At 42.0% G+C, this 23,599-nt stretch overlaps 1 protein-coding gene across 4 annotated transcripts in view; it reads left to right on the top strand.

Annotated features, from left to right (window-relative positions):
* Positions 1 to 10,627: 10,627 nt before the first annotated feature.
* Positions 10,628 to 23,599, top strand: part of DSE (dermatan sulfate epimerase) — a 57,415-nt gene continuing 44,443 nt past the window's right edge. The window contains exon 1 of one of the 4 annotated variants that reach the window (XM_059700106.1): positions 10,628 to 10,782. The gene's annotated coding sequence lies outside the window, so the exon portion shown is untranslated. Of the gene's footprint in view, positions 10,783 to 10,903; positions 11,033 to 11,219; positions 11,445 to 23,599 lie in introns of those variants that run through there. The other 3 variants (XM_059700107.1, XM_059700109.1, XM_059700105.1) reach the window with 3 other exon arrangements.

Here is a 23,599-nt window from a genome sequence, read left to right on the forward strand (position 1 = left end):
TTGATGTTTCTCTTGAAATTATCATGTTTTCTTTGATTACAAAATTCACTATTATTAACTGGTAGACCTAGTATATGTAACAGGCTATGCGGTTAAGTGGAAACAGCTGGGAGTTTGCAATATTATCACAAACCAGAATTTTATTTTACTTCCTCTTTTTCTAAAGGATTTGTTAATCTCATCTCATCTGTGGTTCTAAGTGTTGATGTAACTCGCTTTCCTCATAACATGATATCCGCTGACTTATGAGGCAACATCTGTGAAATTACTAGGCCATGGTTTTTCTTAGTGGCATCCAATAAAAGGAAAATTCATTTGCAGCATTATTTTTAAACAGTTCCCCACAAGTTATTTTTTACTTATAAACTTGTTTATAGAAAAGGAGTATTGCCATGTGTCTGCATATGGAAAGAAAGCCACATCTTGACATGCATTCTGACATTTCATTTGTAATTTCCTGGTAATGTTTATTTGTTTAAAGATGCAGAAAATATTTAAAAGCTAGTTTTTGAGGACTTTTGGGTAAAGGGGACATCATTATCCCCTTTCAATAGAGCATGGATTTTTTTGATTGTATATACCAATTTCATGTCAACTCCCCGGTTACTTTGTGACCATTAAAATAGATATTTAATGTGTCCACATGACACATTTGATGAGGCTACTTTAGCCTCATCAAAACAGAATTCTAATTAAGCCAAGTGCTCAAGTACCATTTATAATAAATCTTTTATTAAAACCCAAGACTATTAAAAAGATTGTTAGTTTTGATTCATTACTTACTTGTTCCTCTCTGATGAGTTTGAAGTTTTAAAATGGAGTTTTTAAATGGTTCCTATGCCTGGGAGAGAAAAGAAAGATATCAAGGGGTTGTTTTTTTCTACTTTCAGGTGGTAGCTTTTGTGATGACAGAATTTCAATTAAATTCACTGGTCAGAGCTGTGGTGATTTGAAATATTTTAAAATATTTTTCTACAACTATTATTGTACATTTTGGGGGAAATAGCATCTAAAATTCTAGAGACATTAAATATCCTGATATCAAAAGAGATTTTAAACTATATAATTGAATATAAATTTTAATACAAAGAGATACCCATAGTTCCTTTATTTATATAGTTGAATGACCTTTTTTGAGACTTACAAAATAATCACATTATGTTTGTTTGTTTTTTATGATTACCCCTGGACTCTAAATTTATATGTTTCTTTTAAAATATATCATAAGCATCTGGCTAATATCCAAACCCTCATTTGATCTTACCCAGTGTAAAGACACAGACCATCAAATCAACTTTTGATTTGATGAAGATTAGAGCTAGCAAATGTACTACCAAAATAACAGTTCTCAAAAACCAACCATTTAGGACTTGTATGCACGCATATAAGCATAACCAATGGACACAAGACACTAGGAGGTAGGGGAGGCCGGGGGAAGGTCAAGGGGGAAAATATAAAGGAGATATATGTACTACCCTTTGTAATATTTTAAGCAATAAAACAAAATTTAAAAACACACACACAAAAAACCCAACCATTTAATGCATTATGTCATCAAGTGATTAATGCAAACAGAATAACAAATGTATTTGACACTACAAAATAGAACTCTCTTATCATCTTCTTTTGATGTGCATTATCTAAATCATGTATATTATATTACATATACATGCCATTATATTAAAATCGGTGCTAGTTAGGACTGAAAAGACCCTTGGAGATCTTCTATGCCCGGGGCTTTCAGATTGTATTAACCTGCAAGCTTGAAAACTTGCTGAGAGTGAGCAGCCTGTAACAAATACAAAATCTATGTCCTGGCAGGTCACTCAGTTGGTTCGAGCATGGTCCTGAGGCACCAAGGTTGCTGGTTGGATCCCTGGTCAGGGCACATGCAAGAATCAACCAATGAATGCATAAGTAAGCGGAACAACAAACTGATGTTTCTTTCTCTCTCCCTTTCTCTCTTGCTCTCTAAAATCAATATATAAAGAAATTTTTTAAAAAATCTATGGAATTGGGCCCTAGATATCAAAGGCTTGAAAATTCCTTAGGTAACTCAGTGTGCAGCCTAGTATAAAAACATGTGGTCTAGGCCTGTGATCCTCAGACTTGACTGTGCATAACAATCACCAGTAGAGCTTGCTAAAACATGGATTCCTGGTCCTTACTCCCAGAGAACCTCATTCATTTGACCTGAGATTGGGTCTGAAATTTTTCAAAATACCAAGTGCCATGGACTAAATTATCCACCTGCACCCCCACCCCAGTTCATAGGTTGAAGCCCTAACCCCCAAGGTGACTGTATTTGGAGATAGGGCTTTTAGGAGGGAAAGTTACATGAGGTAGTAAGGGTGGGGTCACAATCCAATAGGACTAGAAGCCTTATAAGAAGAAAAAGAGGAATTTCTGTCTCTTCCTACATGTGCATGCACCAAGGAAAGGCCACGTGAGGACACAGCAAGAAGACAGGAAGAAAGTTCTCACTAGAAACTGAAATCAGCTGGCACCTTGATCTTGAGCTTTCCAGCCTCCAGGACTTCTGTTGTTGAAGCCACCCAGCCTATGGTATTTTGTTGTGGCAGCCTGAGCTGACTAATACACTGAGTAATGCTGATGCTGGTGGTCCATAGACCACATTTTGAATACCACTTGCCCACATCCCCCAGAAACTCTGTGTTAGTTTGTCTGGGGGCAGTGCAGGGCATTATTATTTTTTAACATTTCCTGAGTGATTCTAATGTATAACCAGAATTCCACTGATCAAGGCCATTTTCTTCAACTTAAAGCTGAGGTCATTTTCTTCAACTTACAGCTGAGGACATTGAAACTTATAAGTGGTTTGTCCAAGCTACCATGAATGCTATTGCTGAATTTTCCAAGTTTATAGGAGAAAAAAATTCTTCTGGGGTCACACTACTAGTATGTGAAAGACTTAATCCTAGAATACAGCACTCTCAATGTTCAGTCTTAACCCATTTGTTTTCCCCAAACAACATTAAAATTGGTTTAATTCAGGCAGATTCACTTTACATGACTTACCATTATAGTACAACCCAAGAATGCTGTATTCTATATTCTGTGTCTGCTTCATAACAGCTGTTATTTGTTACAACATGCATAATGACTCATCTGAAGGTGAAATTTATATGTATAGATACCTATATGTATCTACACACACACACACACACACACACACACACACACACAAATACTGCTATCTAGTATTATCCTTTTTGTATAATAGCAGGAAACATAGAAAATTGATTCATGCTATAAAAAATGCAAATTTGCCTGGCTGATGTGGCTCAGTGGTTAAGCATCGATCCATGAAATAAGAGGTCACAACTTCAGGCTATTCCTGGGTTACGGGCTTGATCTCCAATAGGGGACATGCACAAGGCAGCTGATCGATGATGTTTTTTTCTCATTGATGTTTCCATCTCTCTATCCCTTTCCCTTCCTCTTTTTCTAAATAAAAATTTTTAAAAATCAAAAATATATTTTTAAAAATGCAAATTTGTTAAGACCTTTGAATATCTTAAAAACCCCAAGTAGCCTATATAATAAAAGCCTAATATGCTAAATGTCCAGTCGTCTGGTCAACCAATCAAAGCATAATATGCTAATAATATGCTAAGGGCGCTCAACTGCTCGCTATGACATGCATTGACCACCAGGGGGCAGATGCTCCAGTTAGCTTACTGCTGGGGTCCAGCCGATCGGGACTGAGCGAGATGGGTCGGACATTCCCTGGAGCCCTCCCATGGTCCCTCCCTGGCTGGCCAACCTCCCGCATCCCTCCCGAGCCCTGATCATGCAACGTGGGGGTCCCTCGGCTTGGCCTGTGCCCTCTCACAATATGGCCCAACGCAGGAGCTGCCCCTTGGTGGTCAGTGTGCTCCCACAGGGGGAGCGCTGCTCAGCCAGAATCGGGCTCATGGCTGGCAAGTGCAGTGGCAGTGGCAGGAGCCTCTCCTGCCTCCGCGGCAGTGCTAAAGATGATGGCTTAGGTCTGCTCCCTATCAGTTGGACATCCCCCAAGGGCTCCTGGACTGCAAGAGGGCACAGGCTGGGCTAAGGGACACTCCCCCTCGCCCCCCGAATGCATGAATTTCATGCACAGGGCCTCTGGTAATGAGGATAAATGATTCAAGATGGGTAAAGCTTATTGAAGATTTCACCTTAAGGACAGGAGATTGGTTAGGCAGCAACTATAAGTTGTGGCAATGAGCTAGCTAGCTTTGTCCACATGCCAGTGGAAAATGATAAGTAAACCTGCATCATCAAGTTTAACAGTGCTAAATGAAAGCTATCATCCCAGTCACATTTAATTTCCTCAAAATATAAAACTCATTTCTCCTTATGCATTGACATTTTGTTAATGGAAAGAATGCATCTTTGCAATTTTCTATAAATTGCCACAATTCATGTAAAATATGAGAATCTCAAAAGAAGTCAGTTTAACTTTCTTGGCCAATGATGCAGATGGAGAAGTGGGATAAAGGAAGTTTGGCTAGGAACTAGGAGATGACTTCTCTCCCCACCTCTACCAGTAATTAGCCGCAGGAACTGGTAACAATCATCACCTATGTTAACCCTGGTTTCTTTGTAAAATGAAAGGGCTGGCTTATAATTATTCCAAGTTTCCTTCTACTTTTTTTGCAAAGATGATAAGTGCTTCTAAGGAATGCTGTTTTTCTGTTAGACTGTAGTCGGGCTTTTAAATTCTGTTATTTTAGCATTTTAAAAAATTACCCATGTTTTCCATTTGGCCATGAGGAGTAAAAAAGACCATCTAAAAATGTCATTATTTTTTAAAATAATGAAAATTAAAATACAGAAGAAAGAAGAATCTGTATTCTTTGGCATTAGGTTAGAAAAAGATACCGAACAATGTTATTGGATTACAAATTTAGGTTTAATATCAGCAAAGTGTCAATTATTCCTCATCTAAAATATGCTATAAATGCAAAACAGCTAAGATTTTCTTTTCTTGATACAACTAATCTCATCAGCAGAAGAAAAAGTCCAAATAGACTAGCTGTTAAATGTTTTATTGAAATTCATTACTTATCTGATATTTGGCAGCAGAACATGGCTTGAACCATTAACTACAATCTGCAAACTTAACTAGTTCAGGCAATACTGAAATCAAGTATTACTTCCCTAAACTGCATATCTAAGAAAGGTACCTAGAAATAAATATATTAGTGAACTGGTGTAAATGAAAACCAATCTTCATAATATTTTATATAATTATTAAACCAGTACAAACATGCAAGTAAACATAGTACCTGAACCTAATGCTTCATTTGGTTCAAGAGCTTGCTTAGTAACATGCCTATAGAGCCGGGGTTCCTAAAGTTTCCTTTTATTGCAATCAGAGGGCTTTGTACACCCCAGCTATTATTGATTGGCATAGGCTACAGCCTGAGCATCAGAAGTTTTAAAAGCTCTTTCCAGATGCTTCTAATGGCCAGCAAGGTTTAAGAACCACGGCTGTGGAGTATTGGTTCTAACTGGCTACACATTGGAATCACCTGGTATTTGAAAGCACATGGGTTACTTGAAGCTCATTCTTGAAAGAATTAAATCAGAATTTCTGAGACATTGGTGTGTTCTAAGTACGCCCCAGGTAATGCTAACATGCAGCCAGAGATTAGAATTACCACGACAGAATATTGCTGGAGCAACTCCTTATCTCCTCCTGAATAAATTAGCATATAATCCCATAAGGTGTAGCTTCAAACTAGTGCACACCCGGTGTAATCTCTACTTTTAGCAGGGTTGTGATTGAGTGGGGTGCATGAAAAGAGAAGTTGTGCTATTTCTTGAACTAGCAGACCACAATAGCACATGGACGTTGGGAAATCAGATTCCTGGGCCATGAACTTATCCTTTGACCCTTCTTCATACAATTCTTTGTTAATTGTACTTTTCTGGAAAAAGCCAGAGTTTGGTAAAAAGGGGAGGATTAAATACTAGCCAAGAACCTATTATAAAGAGTCACCAGATTAAATTAAGCTTCAATAAACATTCATTTTCTAAACTCCTCAGTGATGTCTACAGTTCTTTACAGTTCTCAAAAACCATGTTTAAGAAAATATTAAATGCTTAAAGGCCTTTCGGGTCATTTCATAACTCCAAGGAAAAGAACGAGCTTCTAATTTCATTCATTTGTGTGGCAAATATCAGTAATCATTTTTGTATTAAATATCAATAATCATTCAGAGAATCGTGCTGTAATTTGGTAGGTGTATGGGACATCTTGGGTAGTTTAAATCAGGAGGTGATATAAAAATTATCCATTTCAATGGAGAATAACTTTTACCTGAGGCCAGGACACTCACATTGCAAGTGGGGCTTTAGATAATGAAAAGCCAGGATAGGCCGAGGGGTTTAATGGAAAGAGCCTGGATTTGATATAAAAAAAACTTAATCATGCCGAAACTGGTTTGGCTCAGTGGATTGAGCGTCGGCCTGCGGACTGAAAGGTCCCAGGTTCGATTCCGGTCAAGGGCATGTACCTGGGTTGTGGGCACATCCCCAGGGGATGTGCAGGAGGCAGCTGATCGATGTTTCTCTCTCATCGATGTTTCTAACTCTCTATCTCTCTCCCTTCCTCTATGTAAGATATCAATAAAATATATTTTTTTAAAAAAACTTAATCATATGTGGTCTTAGCCATTTATATCTTGGGAAATTTGCTTCAACTTTCTTAGCCCCTGTTTTCTCACGCGTCAAATGTAATACCAACATGAGTGCCCGCGAGGACCAAATGGAACACACATAGAAGAGCCTGGCACACTGAATGATCTGTTAGAAGATTGTGAGGCCAGGAATTATATACCCGAAGAAGAATTATATGTAAAAGCCTCAAATTGTGACTGGGGTGGAGAAGGTGCAACTCAGTTATGATTAGGAATGTAGGTAAATGTTACCTTTTGCTTGTTTGTTTTTCTTTAATGGAGGTAACACTGGTTTATAACATATGTTTCAGGTGTACAACATTATAATTCCACATCTGTATATACTACAGTGTACTCACCACCTAAGATCTAGTTTCCATCGTCACCATACAAATTACCCCTTTATCCATTTCACTCTTCCCGCACCCCCTTCTCTTCTGGTAACCACCAAGCTGTTGAGTTGGTTTTGCTTATGTTTTTAGATTCCACATATGAGTGAAATCATATGGTATTTGTTTTTATCCATCTGACTTATTTCACTTAGCATAATACCCTCAAGTTCCAACCCTGTTGTCTCCTTTGGTTTTAGTGATGAAAGTGTGACCCATCTAGAAATGAAGCAGTAGCAGAATGGCCTAGGTCATGGAGGAAAGCAGGCTAGCTCTCGAAGAGTGGGGGAGGCAGCAGGCCTGAGCAAGGGGGGTTGGAGAAGCCTCCGTGGATATCTGGCCAGAGCTGAATGCACAGAAAGGGAAAGGGAAGCAGAAAGAAATTATCACTGAGTAAGTATAAGGAAAAGGCTCGAGACAAACCAACATGATCATTCCTCTCCAGTGACTCAAGGATGAACCTTTTAGGTGAGGGTAAGTGGTTATTTACAAATGGACTAATTTGGCTTGAGAACTGAAGCAGTTGTTCAGTCATGGACCAGCTGGCTGGTTAGGAAAACCTAAAGGGCAAATTTGAGTTTAATTTAATGAATTATAATTAAACAAGAGAACAGAACATCCATGTAAGACTGGGCTCCGTTAAGCTAGAGCCAAAAATAAACTAAGGACAACAAATATATATAATTTGTTTTGTTTTGTTTTTGTTCAGGTAAGAAGAACACAGGAAAGATGCCACTACTAGTACTTGGGAGAAGCAGACAAACCAGAATTTCTTTCTTTTTTTTTCTTCTTTATCATGAAAAGACGACCATTTCAATGGAAAGAATGAAATGAACTTTGCAAGAGTTAATTGAAAATTAAGCAAAAAACTTGGAGGAAAATATCCTATTTCCTAAAGCTTAACTTCTTTTGCCTAGAATAACTACCTCTCAGCAAAGAGAGTTTATATATTTAGGACTTTCATCTAGAATCAGCACCGAAGGCTATGAACACTCAAAGACTAGAGATGGACAAAGACGTTTTCAAAAAAGAGCAGCTTGATTCTTGAAACCAAGAAAAGGGGCTTTTCACATATCCGGAGCAAAATTAATAACCCTATTATTAAAGTAATATCTGGGCACTTAGAAAAGGAAGAAGAAATTCAGAAGTTAGAGAATTCACCAAGTAGTCATTTTCTTTTTTGACAACACCAGCAAAGTAAACACACTGGATGGTCAAAGCACATCTGCTGTTTGGGATTCTATCTGGGAGGAAGTGGTCGATTTCTCCTAATCCTTCCACCTGAGTAAGGGTGGTGTACCTTCTTCTAATTTCTACAAATATGGCCTGCACTCAAGCACATAGATGCTGCTCTGGACCAAGTAATGAAAATATGACTTAGTAACACATTGGGTCCTCACTGTCATCTGCTAATTCAGTTTCAGTTGGCCTGGAAGGCACCTGAGAATGAGAACGTGAGTGATGACATGGCATACAGACCAAATTTACAGAAGACATGAAATTGGGAGTTAGAATGACTCATTTACATCAATGATATCCAACGCCAACTAACTGACTTAGCACACAGAATTTTAATAGGTTAGTATGTTAAGTGCTCAACACAAGTTGTAACGTGTAGGTTGAGAACGTGTATTTTGTAACAGTTGTAGAAAACACTTTACTGCTTGAGAGTTTTAGTAAATTGTAATATGAAAGTCAATAGGGTAATATTACTGTCATAATAGCTACCAGGATTTACTTGGGGAAATAACAGTAATTAGAACAAAGCCATTAACTATCTTTTTACTGTGTGTTGTTTGGGTAAAACCTGAATTAAATTCTCGGGATCAGATTTTCAGAGGGATGATGGCCAAGTAAACCACCTTCCAAGGGCTTTCAGAAAGGATGAGGAAAAGCTGATGGAGTTGTAGGTGCCCGGGTGAATTGAAGCACTTTTCCTGTGGAATCAAGGCTACTTGCATCTTGGAAGACTCCAGAGGGCAAAATTGCCGATCTTTGAGGCCTGCTACGCAGGGGACATTTTACAAGAGGTGGATATTATGCAGATTTCCAGGTCAATTGAAGGCAAAACTGGGAGTAAAGGAGCAAATGCCAGTGGGTACCACTGCCTCCTTTGAAGAGTTCTCAACATACTGGTTGCACGTGGGAAGAACATTTAAAATGCTGATGCTTAAACTCTAGCCCTAGAGATTCTGACTTACTGGTCTGGTGTGGGGCCCCTATTAAAAAGTATTTTTCTGCCTGGCCTGCATGGCTCAATGGTTGAGTGTCGACCTATGAACCAGGAGGTCATGGTTCAATTCCCCGTCAGGGCACATGCTTGGTTTGGGAGCTTGATCCCCAGTGTGGGACGTGCAGGAGGCAGCCGATTGATGATTCTCCCTCACCACTGATATTTCTATTTCTCTCTCCCTCTCCTTTACTCTCTGAAATCAGTTTTTTTAAAAAAAGCATTTTATCAAAGCTCTCCTGCTGATTTGATGTTCCAGGTTGAAGAGTCACTGAACTAGATGACTACTTGTTGAGAGGATAAATAAACCAAAAGAGATGTTTTTTCTAAAGTCTCTTCCTAATTTGAGAAGATAAATGGAAAGGAACACTTATGGGTTACATACCACAGCTAGGCACTTTCACAATTAGTTGTCTCTAATACTTGAAAGAATACATGTAAATTCCTTGGCCCCCTGTCTGGCATGAAGTAACTCTCAGATATAAGCTATTTTTATTGCATCCTCTCTATAACTGTTCTATGAAGGTATTATACATCAGATAAGTGAACTGAAGCTATGAAGTTAGTTTTCCGAGGCCCCTAGTAGAAAACTGCAAAATGAGGACTGAAACCAGAATTAAAATCTAAATTCTAGAGCCGCTTCTCCTTTCTTCTACAGGCCACCTCTGAAACATTTGAAGTTTACGTAAATCAGTGGTTTACCTGTGTAAACATTTCAAAAATCTAATTAAACCACTTCCTCTTGACCTGTTTGTAAGGAATGTCTCTTCATATGCAATTTTTTTTAGTAAGAGAAGCATAAAAGTAGACATCCACATTTTTTTTTTCTAATGTGGCCTAATTAATGGAAACTCCTCTGTAGGTCTGGGGAAACTCAGGATAGGGGTGGCCCTTTCGACTTCCTCAAAACACTTTGAAGCAAAGTGGGGGTGGGGGGCGGGGGTGGAAATCACGGCTCTCAGGTAGAACATCTGCAGTTCTAAGGGATGGGTGAACATCTGTCACTCCTGTGCTGTCTAGCTCTGGTGGGCTAATTGCAGGCTAACACAGAGGCAAAGTCAGCCCGGAGGTGGATGGCCTGGTTCATACCTGACACCGCTCTGGAGCCATGTTGGTGCAGTGGCTGCTTTTAAGAAAACTAGAAACTTCTCCAAGGGAGCTGTGATTGCTACTGAGGTTGCAGAACTCAGATGGAGGAGGGCACTTCCTCTCCCGTTCCCCCACCCGCCCGCGCAGGCCTAGGAGATAAGATAAATGGCATTTCCTCTTGTGAGCTGCATACTTTCAATGCTCTGTTCCTCATCCTCTGCCTTTGGGGGTTACAACCCACTCAGTTTGCAGGGTCCAGTGTTTTCAATTCCGTGTACGTTGGTTAGTACAGTTTAGGCAAGAAGTGCTTCTAAAGAGGTGTTTTTCTGGCTTCTCTCTGAGCAGAGAGTAAAACCAGGGAAGAGAAGTAACTATTTTGGAGAAGGTGAGTGGAGTGGGCAAGGGCCCCCCTAGAAAGGTCCTCTGCGCTTCCCCCCATTTCTTTCCCGGGGCTGTATGGAAGCATCAGTTCCGCCCCTGGGTCTCCAAAAGTATCTTTCGGTTGGGGGGGATTCCAGAGTGGAACCCGAAACCCACGGGTCACTAGAAACGACTAGCGCACAGAGGCCTGGCAAGGCAGGGGTGCGTGGAGTCGGGCCGGCGTGGAGGGGCAGGCCGGGCGCAGCTCGAGAAACGTGAGTCCCGGGAGGGGAGGAGGGGGAGCCGGGCGGGCCGGCGGCCGGGGTCCGGCTGGGGGAGGGGGTCCCCGTCTCCCCCTCCCAATCCTCGCCTCCGCGGGGCTGGTGACGCGGTTTCCTCCGCCCTCCGGCTGAGCCTGGGCGCCCGCCGCGGCCCGCCCTCCTCCGGGCTCGCCCACACCCCGCCCGCCCGCCCGCCCGCCTGCCCGCCTGGAAGAAGCGCCACCCGAGGCGGCGGCGGCGCATCCCGCGGCGCGGCGCCCACCAGCACCGATGGCGCGGCGGGCGCGCTGAGGGCTGGGCTCCGAGGGCGCCGGGCGCCCTGGGGTGCGGCGGGCCGGCAAGGTCTGGAGCCTGCGCCGAGGCTGGGGAGGCGCCGCCCGGGAGGACGCAGCCGCGGCGGGGAGCGGTGAGCGGGGGCCGCGCGAGGGGGCGGCGGGCGCGGATCTGGGCCCCGCGCGGCGCAACTTTCTTCCGGAGGCGCGGGCGGCTGGCGGGCGGGAGGCGGGGAGCCACGTCCCCAGCCGTCGGCGCCGTGGGCTGCGCGCCCGGCTCGCTCGGCGGGGTGCTCGCAGGGTGCGCGGGGCGTGGAGCCCGAGCCGTGGGCTCGCCGGCGGCGGGGCAGCCTCGGGGACAGCCGCTCGCCCCTTCCCAGCCCCCGAGCGCCCGGTGCCGAGCCCGGCGCGCCGGAGGGACGCGGAGATCGCTTTCGGGGCGTCGGGTCTGGCCCAGCCGCGACTCCCCGGACGGCCCGCGGGGCTCTGGCATTCCTCTGCCGGGTTGGGTGGCGCAGCCTCGCGTCTCCCCGCACATCGGGCTGTGGGGTCGGGCGGGCGGGTCCTGGCGCCGCAGCCCGCGTCTGGCTGCGGGAGCCCGGGGGCCACGGCTTCCCCGGCCACGGGGTCCCAGCGCCGCGAAGCTCGGCTGACACTCGGGAGAAACTGCTGGTAAACCTCACGCCCTGGCAGCCCCTGGCGGCGGCGGTGGGGCGCTTGACTCACCGGCGGGGAAGCTCCGCCAGCAAAGCCACGGGGGCTCGGCATCTTCGCGCTGGAATCCGAGCTAAGTGTTCGACCCCAGAGCGTTCTCATGTTCATGCTCGTTTGAGGGAGCAGCAGCCCAGGCCGGCTGGCAGGGAAGGTTGAAACCGAATCCGTTGCTTAAAAGCAGGGAGTGCACCTCGTTTACCTGGAATTCCTTAGGTCAGAAAGTGACACTTCTAGTTTCTAGGGATCTTCGTGTAATACAATTATGGTTTAAATGTTACATTAAATTTGAGAACGGACGTTCTCACTTAGAAATAGTTTAAAAACGGGGTTTTAAGTATTTTTTTTTATGTTATAGAATTTAATCTTCCAGTAATTACCTCTTCCCCAGTGTTTTTGGATTCCTCAACAAATGATAACCTGTGAAATGAAATATGATGTGCAGTATTTTTGTAGAATATTTAGACAGTACTACTAAAATCAGGTCATAAAAAATGTGTGTGATATGCATGGAAGAAGTAAAACACGAATTATCCATCTGAATACTTGCCTGTTGTGTGCTACTCTTTTCTTTTAAAGTCACCAAACATATCTAGGTCCTTTTGGGAAGCGTGTAGGTTAAAATATGTTCCAGTTAAAAGGGAGAAAGGATGGAATTTGCTGCTTCCATGTTGCGTCACCCATCTGCGTGGGTTCAGCAAAAAGTACAAGACAGCGCTGGTCTCTAGGAGCCGCTTAGAGGTGCATGAGAGGCTGCCCTGCTTTCCCGGCGCTGCTCATGAAGAAAGGGAGGAAACCTACCTGAACATTTGAGAGCTTGAGCTTGGGAAGCCTCCTCTTCATTGATTGGTATGTGTCAGATCAGTTTGTTCTAGTGCAATTAAACCAGCGGTTCTCAACCTGTGGGTCGCGACCCCTTTGGCGATCCAACGACCCTTTCTCAGGGGTCACTTAAGACCATCCTGCATGTCAGATATTTACATTATGATTCATAACAGTAGCAACATTACAGTTATGAAGTAGCAACAAAAATAATTTTATGGCTGGGGGTCACAACATGAGGAACTGTTTTAAAGGGCCAGAAGGTTGAGAACCACTGACAGTGGCCTACAAAGTCCATTTTTACATTCAGGTTAAAAAATATTGACAGTACAATTACCAAGTGAAAGAGAATTCTCAAAAAAAAAAAAAAAAAAAACTTGGGCAAAGAGAAATTTGCAATAGAACACACTATAGAAAGGCCTTTGCCACAGAGGGAATTATTGGGACTTCCCCAGTCCTGCCAACTCCAGTGCCTCCCTCTGAGGTTAGGGACCTGGTTGTGGGAAAGCACCCTCTAAGTCAGCCAGACTGGCCGCATGAGGTCAGGACCATCACAGCCACTAACATTAATGTGTGCATCTACTTTTGAACTTTTAAAATTACTCCCGATTTAGTTCCTACAGGTTTTTAATGAGATCTGTGGTCTTTCCAGTTCAGTATCTGCCAGTGCTGCTTGGGAGGACCTGGTGGTTGTCCACAAGGTGAAGTTTTTTTAAAAATATATTTTTATTGATTTCAGAGAGGAAGGGAGAGGAAGAGAGAGATAGAAACATCAGTGATGAGAGAGAATCATTAATCAGCTGCCTCCTGCATGCCCCACACTGGGGCTCGAGCCCACAACCCAGGCATGTGCCCTTGACCGGAATCGAACCCAGGACCTTTCAGTCCGCAGGCCGACGCTCTGTCCACTGAGCCAAACTGGCTAGGGCATAAGGTGAAGTTCTTACTTCACAGGTGCTCCTCTGCATCCCAACGCCTCCTTATAAAGTTACTTTTAGCCTCTGAAAAGTGTTCAGAATCATAGGTGCAAATGCGTTCTGCAATTAAACAGTAAAACACTTCTTCATGTTATTTGTGGTAGATGATTTTGGTATTTATTTCTACTAATTTGGATCCCAAATTGCATGAAAGACATGACATGATACCCTTTCCATAGCATGATTTCAGCAAATGACTGGAGAGAAATAAAGGAAGATAAAACATTTAAATTTGGGTTTTAATATTGCCGGGAGCCGGTCCATCCTTGCTGTTTCAAGGGACCTGGCATATATGGCATACGGTTCTTAATATGTTTGCTCACCTTCTTGGCGCTGTGTTTTAACCAAGGTCACCTCTCCGAGAAAGGTTGAATCCCCAAGTAGGGATTTTCCCCTGAAGTTAGGGAGGGAATAAAACCCCTCAACTAAGTGCCAGGCGGGTAATTAATCCCTTTAACTACGAACAATCATGCTTAAACTACATAATCTTTTCTCCCTGGAATGGAGATAAGAAACGCCCTAACCTTTGTAATAGAGATTGATAGGATTGAATCAACTGGTATAAATACAGTTGTAACAAGACAGAAACACTCAGAACTCAGAACACAGAACTCAGGAGACAGAATTCAGAAGACAGAACCTACACGGAGCCTAGAGACAGAAGAACTTCGCTGGCCAGAGCATGCCAGAGGATCCTGGACCGGGACTGGCCTCGGAGCCTAGAGACAGAGCCTAGCGGGAGAACATGGCAAGGGATCCTGGACTGAACCTGACTACAGAGATTGGCAGGAGAACCTGACTGGAACCTGGACACTGAACCTGACTGGAGAGCCTGGACAGAACCTGGCTGGAGAACCTAGCGAGGGAACATGGCTACAGAACCTCGCTGGAGATCCGAAGCAGAACCTCTCTGGAGATCCGGGCTGGAGATCCTGGCTAGGCTGCTGATCAACTGAACGCTGTCTCCGTGACATTCCTTCTTCGCCGACTCCGTCCACACCTTTGGGGACCCCTGGACCTGCTGGGGTTGGACCCCGGCATAATATATCAGTAATCTTTGTTTCCAAAAGGAGTAAAGAAATTAGTAGTAAAAGACTAACATTTTGTAGTTGCAGCCTATATTAAATAGTACTTAACCACTGGCACAATTGTGTCCTAAATATATAGAGTACATGTTCTTATCATTTGTCACTACCCCAACAAAAGGAGGAATGTTATTATCCTGTGATGTGTATGTGGCAGGCTTTTGAGGTGATCTGAACCTGTGGTAGAGGTAATGTCATCATCATAGTGGATGTTGTTATTCCACTTACTGGGAGTGGCGGGATCTTTACTGCTCTGCAAGGAGGGGAAGGCACCTGGTGAGATGCAATAACCAGCAACCTTCTAAAAGTGTCCAAGCAGAGCACAGGACAGTTCTTATTACTCATGCCTTAGGGCAGTGGTTCTCAACCTTCTGGCCCTTTAAATATAGTTCCTCATTATGTGACCGAACCATAAAATTATTTTTGTTGCTACTTCGTAACTGTAATGTTGCTACCGTTATGAATCGTAATGTAAATATCTGATATGCAGGATGGTCTTAGGCGACCCCTGTGAAAGGGTCGTTCGACCGCCAAAGGGGTCACGACCCACAGGTTGAGAACCGAGGCCTAGAGTGATATGTAGAATAAAATTCTTTGGGGTCACCAAATTGCCAGCAGATGTTTGGATGACACAACAAAATTCTCTAAACCAAGAGTCAGTCCCCAATGTGTGGTTTCAGAAAGTGTATAAATCCAGACTACCAAAAAGAGAAAGTATTTTCCCATGAAGTTCATATAGTGAATTAGTGGCAGGATAGGAAGTAGAGATTAAAATTGCGGATTCCATTTGGTGATAGCAATAATTAGAAATGGACGAATTTCATACAGTCTTGCAACACCAATGCCCAAGTCTAGTAGAGAATTCCCTTTTAAAAATTAAAGTCTACAATAAGTGGATACTATTTCAATGGAAATAATTGTGTGTGTGTGTGTGTGTGTGTGTGTGTGTGTTTTTCAAGAAAATCTGTATCTGTTAGTAAATAAATGCATTCTCAGGTTCTGACATCTAAATTTAGTGTTTCATCACTTCTTATGTATAGAAGAGTGGTTTGGTTAGCTGATGGTGGAGAAGTGTTGCAGAAAAGAATGAAACTAGAAAGAGAAATGCAAAATATTGTGCATGGGTTTAAAAAGGTGCCACTAGGATGAATAAACTCTTCCTTACAAATGTATATGCTTTTAGACAATTGGAGGAAAGGAAAAGTCCCCATAGATCATGCAGCTACATGAATACTTGCATTTTAAAATTGCCTAATACTTGTTAATTTTTTCAAATAATTCTAATATTTTCATATTTTAGCCTAGTGAAGATGGAGAGTGCTGTAGAGCAGGTGTCTCCTCTTTTTAGTAGTGGGGAAATGGAAATAACTGTGAAAACAAGCAATTTGCTTATCATATTACAAGTAATTAGTGGCCTATCTTAAATATGAGATTAACTTGAATTGCCCATTTCATTCTACTTTTCTCCTTTATGACTCCAAATTTATGTTATGAAAGACTCTTGCATTTTATTTTCCTGCAGATCTAGTCTATTATCCCTTTTAATTCTCACTCCTGTCCATGAACTGTCAGTTTCCTGGAATGCTCATGTGCTGCTCAGGCTTCTGTAAACTGGCACGTACAGACCCCCTTCCCACAGCGCCCTCCCCTCCCATTCTGTGGCTCTTCTCATGCCTTATTAAGGATTCTGTTCGGGGCCTCTTCTACCTTCTGCAGCGCCCTAGGCTCATCACTCAGTTCTCATTAGCTGGCCTCAGGTCTTTGGGTACTTGACCATTGTGTTGTTTACTTCTGTCTATCTAGGCAAGCTCCAGCCTGTTGAGGGTGTAGATTCCAAATCCTCTCAAACACCCAGAAGACTATAAACCTGCAGGAGGCAGAGTGTCCAGAGAGATGGTTGGAGATCATCAAGAAGAAAAGGGGTTTAGAAAAAAGAAAAGATTGTTGAGGCCATGTGTTTATTTCTTGAATGTAGTCATTTGTTCAGGCCTTAATTCAGAATAACACCATGAAAAAAAGTTTTGTAATTGATCTTCATTGGAGGATATTTTCTTCCATTGCCTTTCAGAGAGAGTGTGGGAGGGAGGGAGGGGGAGAGAGACATCGATGTGAGAGAAACACATGGATTTGTCATCTCCCCCATGCAACCCAACCCTGGGGCAGGGAGCAGACCTGCAACCCAGGTACTAGCAGCACTTGACTGGGAATTGAACCCAGGATTCTTCGGTGTGTGGGCTGGTGCTCCAACCATTTGGCAACACCGGCCAGAGCAACTACATAAATTTTAATGTGCATAAAGATTACCGCAAAGATTCTTTGCTGGATTTCTATTTGTTTCAACTTTCTTAGGATATTCCATAAAAATGGTTTTGGTTAGTGTTATTTAATGTTATTAAACAATTGCTGAAAGAACAGAATTTGCCTCTTCAGTAATACTTAGAAGCTATAAAGAAATTGATAATAAACATGTCGTATGCTGGCATTGCATATTCGGCAGTAGCTATAACTATTACGTAAGTGTAGCCCTGATCTTAAAAGTATACAAAAGGCATATGCAGTAAGTCTCAATTACAGATACCTGACATAGTCATTGTAGGTAATTTGTGTCCATCTGCTTTTCCTAGACAGGGTCAAAGTGAGTTGGTAACTGAGTGCATGTGTCTGCATGCCAAAAAAGTTTTTGGTATTATTTATAGAATTAATGGTGCCTCTTTTCTCCCTAGTTAATGTGAAGAATAGCAGGACAATCATAGCAAAATGATGTACAGTATCTTTTAATGTACAGTCTCTTTTAGGAGAAATTGAATAAGTTCACAGTCAGTTTAAAAAGCTGCTATTGAAATCTTCCGAATTATTTGTTGCACACACACATGCCATAGAGCTGTAAAATGTGCATTTGTTGATTAAATCAAGGCAAGGCTTTTGTTTTTTTCTTCTGTGTAACAAACTTAGCTGCTTAGCAACAGGCATTTAATACATGCAGATGTGATACCACAACAAAGTTGAATCAGCATTTCATAACCCTTAAAAGGGATTTGTAAAGGAAATCAGCTCACCAGGCTTTCGGATCTATAACATTTTTATTGATGAAGTAGGCAGGCAGTGTACTGACTTTACTGTTGGAATCTAATGGTGACTGCAAGAAAAATGAGGATATTTGTTAGCAATTCCTGAAGTGGGAGGTAACAACATTAGGTTGCTTGTATAAATTTTGGTGTAAAACGTGACCTGCAGGTCATGTTGTGAGTCTAGTAGAGATGATTCCTTTAAAGAAATAGCAGACTGCAAATCGACACTTTCATTTGGAGTAGTCCTTTAGATTGCAGTATTGAAAGAGTTACTGCATTTCTATAAATAGCATACATCCAGAAAGTTGCGTCAGTGACAAGAAACTCAAGAAGTGCATGATAAAAATCCCCAAGGAGTTGAAACATGTTTTATGCCAAAGTGCACTCAACACCCTGCCACGTGGAGGAGAACAGTAGTGAAGCGCAGGATGGGCTGGCTGCAGGGCGGGGCTGCTCACCTTCTGTGCAGCCCTGACTGCAAGCTTCTTCGTGAAGAAGTTTGAATTTATTTTTGTTGTTTGACTATGTCTGAGGACAGACTATAAGCAGCAGATTTCTAGAATTTCACACATCCTGGTGAAGAACTTTTCTTGGGGCCTTTGCAGTTTAATGATGTCATTGCAGGAGGCACGCATGGGGCCAGGCTCACGGAGCCCGTGGATAATCAGGCATGGGCCAGCTGGATTTTGGAGTCACCTGCAGTGTTTACACTTGCGGGGTGGGGGTGGGGGGGGATGGACTGGCAGGAAAGAAAAAGTAGCTTGAAGGGGGATGTTGAACAGCTGTTTTCCATCTTCCCTGAAGAAAAAGGAGAGGAAATCACTTACAGCAAGCATCAAGAGGGATTTATGCTAAATACAGGAAAGTTTTTCTGGATGTTTTAACCTATAGACTAGATTTCTGATAGAGGCCTTTGGGTTCTCTGTTTAGAAAGGTTTAAGTGAGGTTGTCCTGAGGGGATGGTAGCATCTGTTTTCTCGGGTTCTAATTTTATGACTTCTCACCTGGATTTGAAAATCTTAGAAATTAAAAATGATTTAATTACAGTTGACCCTTGAACAACACAGGTTTGAACTGTGGGGGTCCACTTTTATGCAGATTTTTCAATAAATACGAACAGTACAGTAAATGTGTTTTCCTTATGATTTTTAAGTAAGATTTTCCCTCTAGCTTATTTTATTGTAAGACTATAGCATGTAAAACATATAAAATATGTCTTACTCAACTGTTTATGTTATTGGTAAGGCTTCCAGTCAACAGGAGGCTATTAAGTTTTTGGAGAGTCTAAAGTTAGACACAGATTTTCGACAGCATTGGGAGGTGGGTGTCTGTTGCTCAAGGGTCAACTGTATTTTGAATGTAGAAGAAAATGGTCAACTTTAGTGTCTGAAATACAAGTTGCCTTTATAGTTTCTACTTAACATATCTATTTGTTAGTACAAAGTATTGGCTAACTGGCTAAATATTAATCACATATAAGATTCCTTTAATTTTTCATGTAGGTACACAGTATGATAGCTGAAAAATCCTCTATCCTTAATTTGTTTTTACCCCAAACAGGCCACTTTCCTTTACATTTCTTTTTTATTCTAGATTTTTTTTTTTAAAGGCTTTGGCACTAGACTGTTGTGTTCCATTTGGACTTTCAGTAATATCCTTTACATTTCTCTGCTCCATTTTTTAAAGTAAAACTAGACTGGCACCAGTGCTAACACATTCATCAACGTGGTCAAAATATACAGGTTGCCCATGTCAGAGAGAGTCTGGAAACTTCTCTCATATACCAAACTTCTTGTAGCAGTATTTATGGTTAAAAATAATAATATTTGTAGAAACAATGTGAACTTTGTTTGATTTTTGTTTAGGAAGATAGATTATCCAGTGGAATTCATAATGTGGTTTCAGTCCAGTGTTTCTGTTTCATTCTCAATATTAAAATCAGGCAGTACTAAATGATATCATTATCTTAAAAGAGGGTTCATTTTGATGAGCAAAAGGTGCTTGAAAATGCACTGCCAGCCAATATTGGGTCAGTGGGCTTGGGGGATGCCAGAAAGTTAAGCCCAGCAGTCGTGTCTCAGACAGTTGGAATTAAGTGTTTCACCTCAGTTTTACAGCCCGTAGTTGTAAAGCAGTTTTGAAATGCTTTTCACAGTTACCTTTCTCAAAGGAAACTGATTCTTGGGAGCACTGAAAGGCGGCAGAGTTTTCTCAAGGAAGAGTGTCTCTTGCTGGCCCTGTGACTTGTGAGGTTAATTTCTTCCTCTTTTTATTTTTTTAAGTTGATTTTAGAGAGAGAGGAAAAGGGGTTGGGGGGGGGGGGGAGAGAAAATTCATTGGGAGATTCTTTTATGTGCTTGTGCCCTGACTGGGGATTGAACCCACAACCTTGGCACATTGGGAGGACTCTCTAACCAACTGAGCTACCAGGCCATACTTTTCCACCTTCTTTGTTGTAAATCATCTATAAGTTAGACCCTATTGGTTCTAATGAGAACCCAGGATAACTGGAGGGTGAAATTTGAATCCATCTGTTGCTTTTGTGGAGTAGTTTAATTTATCCTGTCCCAAACACTGGTGTGAAATTTAAAGATCCACCTTTTTTCCTAAAGGAACCAATATTATTCAGATTGGATTCATCCTGTTAACCACGTGCTATGATAGGGTTTTAAGATTTGCACCATTACAATTTTTAGACTTTTGTGACTTGTATAGAATTCTGTATAAAATTCAGATTTATAAATGGTATTTGAGTATCTGCTGTGGGAACTTGGGAACTTTCAAAATTCAATTTCACCTCTCCTTGTTAAATTTCATCGTGCAAGTTTTAGGTTAAGTCGGGCCACTTCCAATATCTCTTTCTTGGGGAAGAAATGTGTGGCAGTATTTATTCTACTAAATTGCCATAAAATGATAAATCCTGTGCCTACAGTTGAAGTGAGCTAGCAGTAGTAGGGTGGTTACATAACAGATCCTTCTTTGTGTGCTTGCACCTTTTTTTTTCTTGTTGGTGAAGCCACTGACGTTTGGTTCAATGATTGCAAGTTTTAGAAAAGATAAATCTGTTACTTGGCAATGAATGCTTTGATATATAACTCTCTCCAATGTACTTTTGAACCTGGAGAGTCAGATGAAAGAATGCTATACTTCAGTGATAGAAATACTGAAAGGACTTAGCCATTCAGCAAGTATTTGCCAGGTACTTCTGTGTTTGAGGGGATATCTGGGTGGAGGTGAAGAGGGGAGGCGTGCAAAATAAATATGGCATAGTTTTCACCCTTGGGGAGCAATAAAGTTTGGTTGGCGAAATAGCTGAACATGAATCTTTGTGAGGACAATTAAGGGCTAAACAGAGACAAATGCATGCAGTAGAATTGCAGGCGGGAAGAGATCTCAAGTAGGAGGGGAGAATGAACTGTGTCTCAGAGGATTTCATCATGCCCAAAAGGGAGAAAAAACATCGCAAGGAGGGCAAATGCACAGGAAGTGGAGTGAACAGCAAAATGGGGTGGCTGCCAGGTCAAGGAGAACTTCTTAGAACAATCTTGGAAATTCCCTTATCTCCTTTTATAGCATTATCTTTCCTTTTTTCCTTCCCTTCCTCATATATTCTTTCATTGTTTTCCAAAGATATTTTTGAAGGACTGTATTGCATGTAATCAGTGGTGCTAGACACTATAGGAAAGAAAAGACTAAGACCCTTGCCTCCCAGTAGCTTATACCTGCATTGGTTGAGTTCTACCTCAAATTCCTTTTGGGTTCAGAGAGGACTGACACAATAAATGTGAGAAAAGAAGATAAACATGCACCTTCAAATAATTTAGTATACCTGTAACTAGTACTAAATGCATAAATTAGTAGAGACACTTAAAGCTGTAAATATTCTTATTGATCCCCCCTTTTTTTGATCCCCTTTAAAACACAGTTTAGATAATGCATTCTCAGTACGTCCTTCCCTCTCGATGCTAGCCAGAAGTGTGAAGGTGCATAAATTTCAAAAGCACTTTGTCGCTTTCACGCAAATTACTTCCTTTTATTTTAGTGATTTATGTAAATATATTATTTCTTCTGTCATCTTATCAGATGATATAAGCACCTTCTTGGCAGGCCTCATCCCTGAATTCCCAGAGAATACTGAGTAATGCATGTATGGGGCAACAGGGGAGACGACTAATGGATACGGTTGTCGGGGAAGGCTTTATAAAAAATGTTGTGTTCTCTGAAAAAGGCCAGGGTTGGGTGTGGAGCACTCAGAGGAAACCCTATGAAAGAGTATCAGTGGGAATAAAGGACAGAAAGGTGAGTCGTGATCAAGCAAGGATGAGCAGGAGAGTGTGGAGGGAGTGTGTGTGGAGAGGCAATGGGAGATACTATTGAAAGGCAGGCCAGAGCTACACTGTGGAAGCTCTTGGTGGAGAAAGTTGTTCATTTTGCTGCAGGAAACAGAGGCTCTTGAGTAGGTAAGTGATTTGATGATGGCGACTTATTTAATTTGGGAGGAACGTCATGGTTCACAAAGATAGTTAAGTCTCGAGTAGTATTGGCACGTTGCCTGGGTTTATATCTTGGCTCCTTCACTCTTTCTCTGACCGTGGGTAACTCACTTTATCTATGCTGCAGTTTCCTCAGCTGTGGAAAAGGGATGCTATTAATATCTACGTTGTGGGGCTACGGTGAAGATTAGATGAGTTAATCCATGTGACATACTTAGCATAGTTCCTGGCACTTGGTAAACATTATGTACAGAGGTGGGCAAAGGTAGGTTTACTGTTGTTTGTATGGAAAATAATACAATAATTAATAGATAACAATACAAGAATAAACTCTGTTTCGTGTGCTCACATCTGTAAGCCTACTTTTCCCCATTCCTGTATGTTTATTGTTTATAGCAGCCTAGGACTCTACATAGTTTGCTAGGGCTGTTGTAACAAAATCCCTCAAACTGGGTGTATTCAACACCGAAATTGATTGTCTCAAAGTCCTGGAGGCTAGAAGTCTGAACTCAAGATGTCAGCAGGGTTGGTTCCTGCTAAGGCCCTGAAAGAAAGTATTTTCCACGCCTCTCTCCTAGCTTCTGGTGGTTTCTGTCAGTCTTTGGCATTCCTGTGCTTCACCCCAATCTCTACCTTCATCTTCACATGACATTCTTCCTGTGTGTGTGTGTCTGTCTCCAAATTTCCCCCTTTTATAAAGACATCTGTCATATTGGATTAGGGGCCCATCCTACTCCAAATGACTTTGGCTTTACTAATTATATCTACTATGACCTTAGTTCCACATCAGATCACATTATGAGGTATTAGATATCAGAACTCCAACATGTGAATTTTTGCAGGACATAATTCAACCCACAACAGACTCAAAGTCAGATCTTTTGAGTATACCACACTATGACCAGGGTGTGCTGAAAGGATTGTAGAAAAGAGGAGGAATCTGTAGGTTTATATGAGAAACAAGACTCTTCCATCTCCTGTTTTCCTAGACCTGAACCATCCCCCAAGAAGCCACAGCAGTGGACATATCACAGCGGCCTTGGGATGGCGGTGTGCTCCCTGCCTCCTGAAAGGATCTTTTCCTTCTTTCCAACGTGGCATTCTCTGAGACTTCTTTCCATTTTGCCGAGTTT

This window comes from Myotis daubentonii, chromosome 6 (assembly GCF_963259705.1).
Source record: "Myotis daubentonii chromosome 6, mMyoDau2.1, whole genome shotgun sequence".
Taxonomy (NCBI): Eukaryota; Metazoa; Chordata; class Mammalia; order Chiroptera; family Vespertilionidae; genus Myotis; species Myotis daubentonii.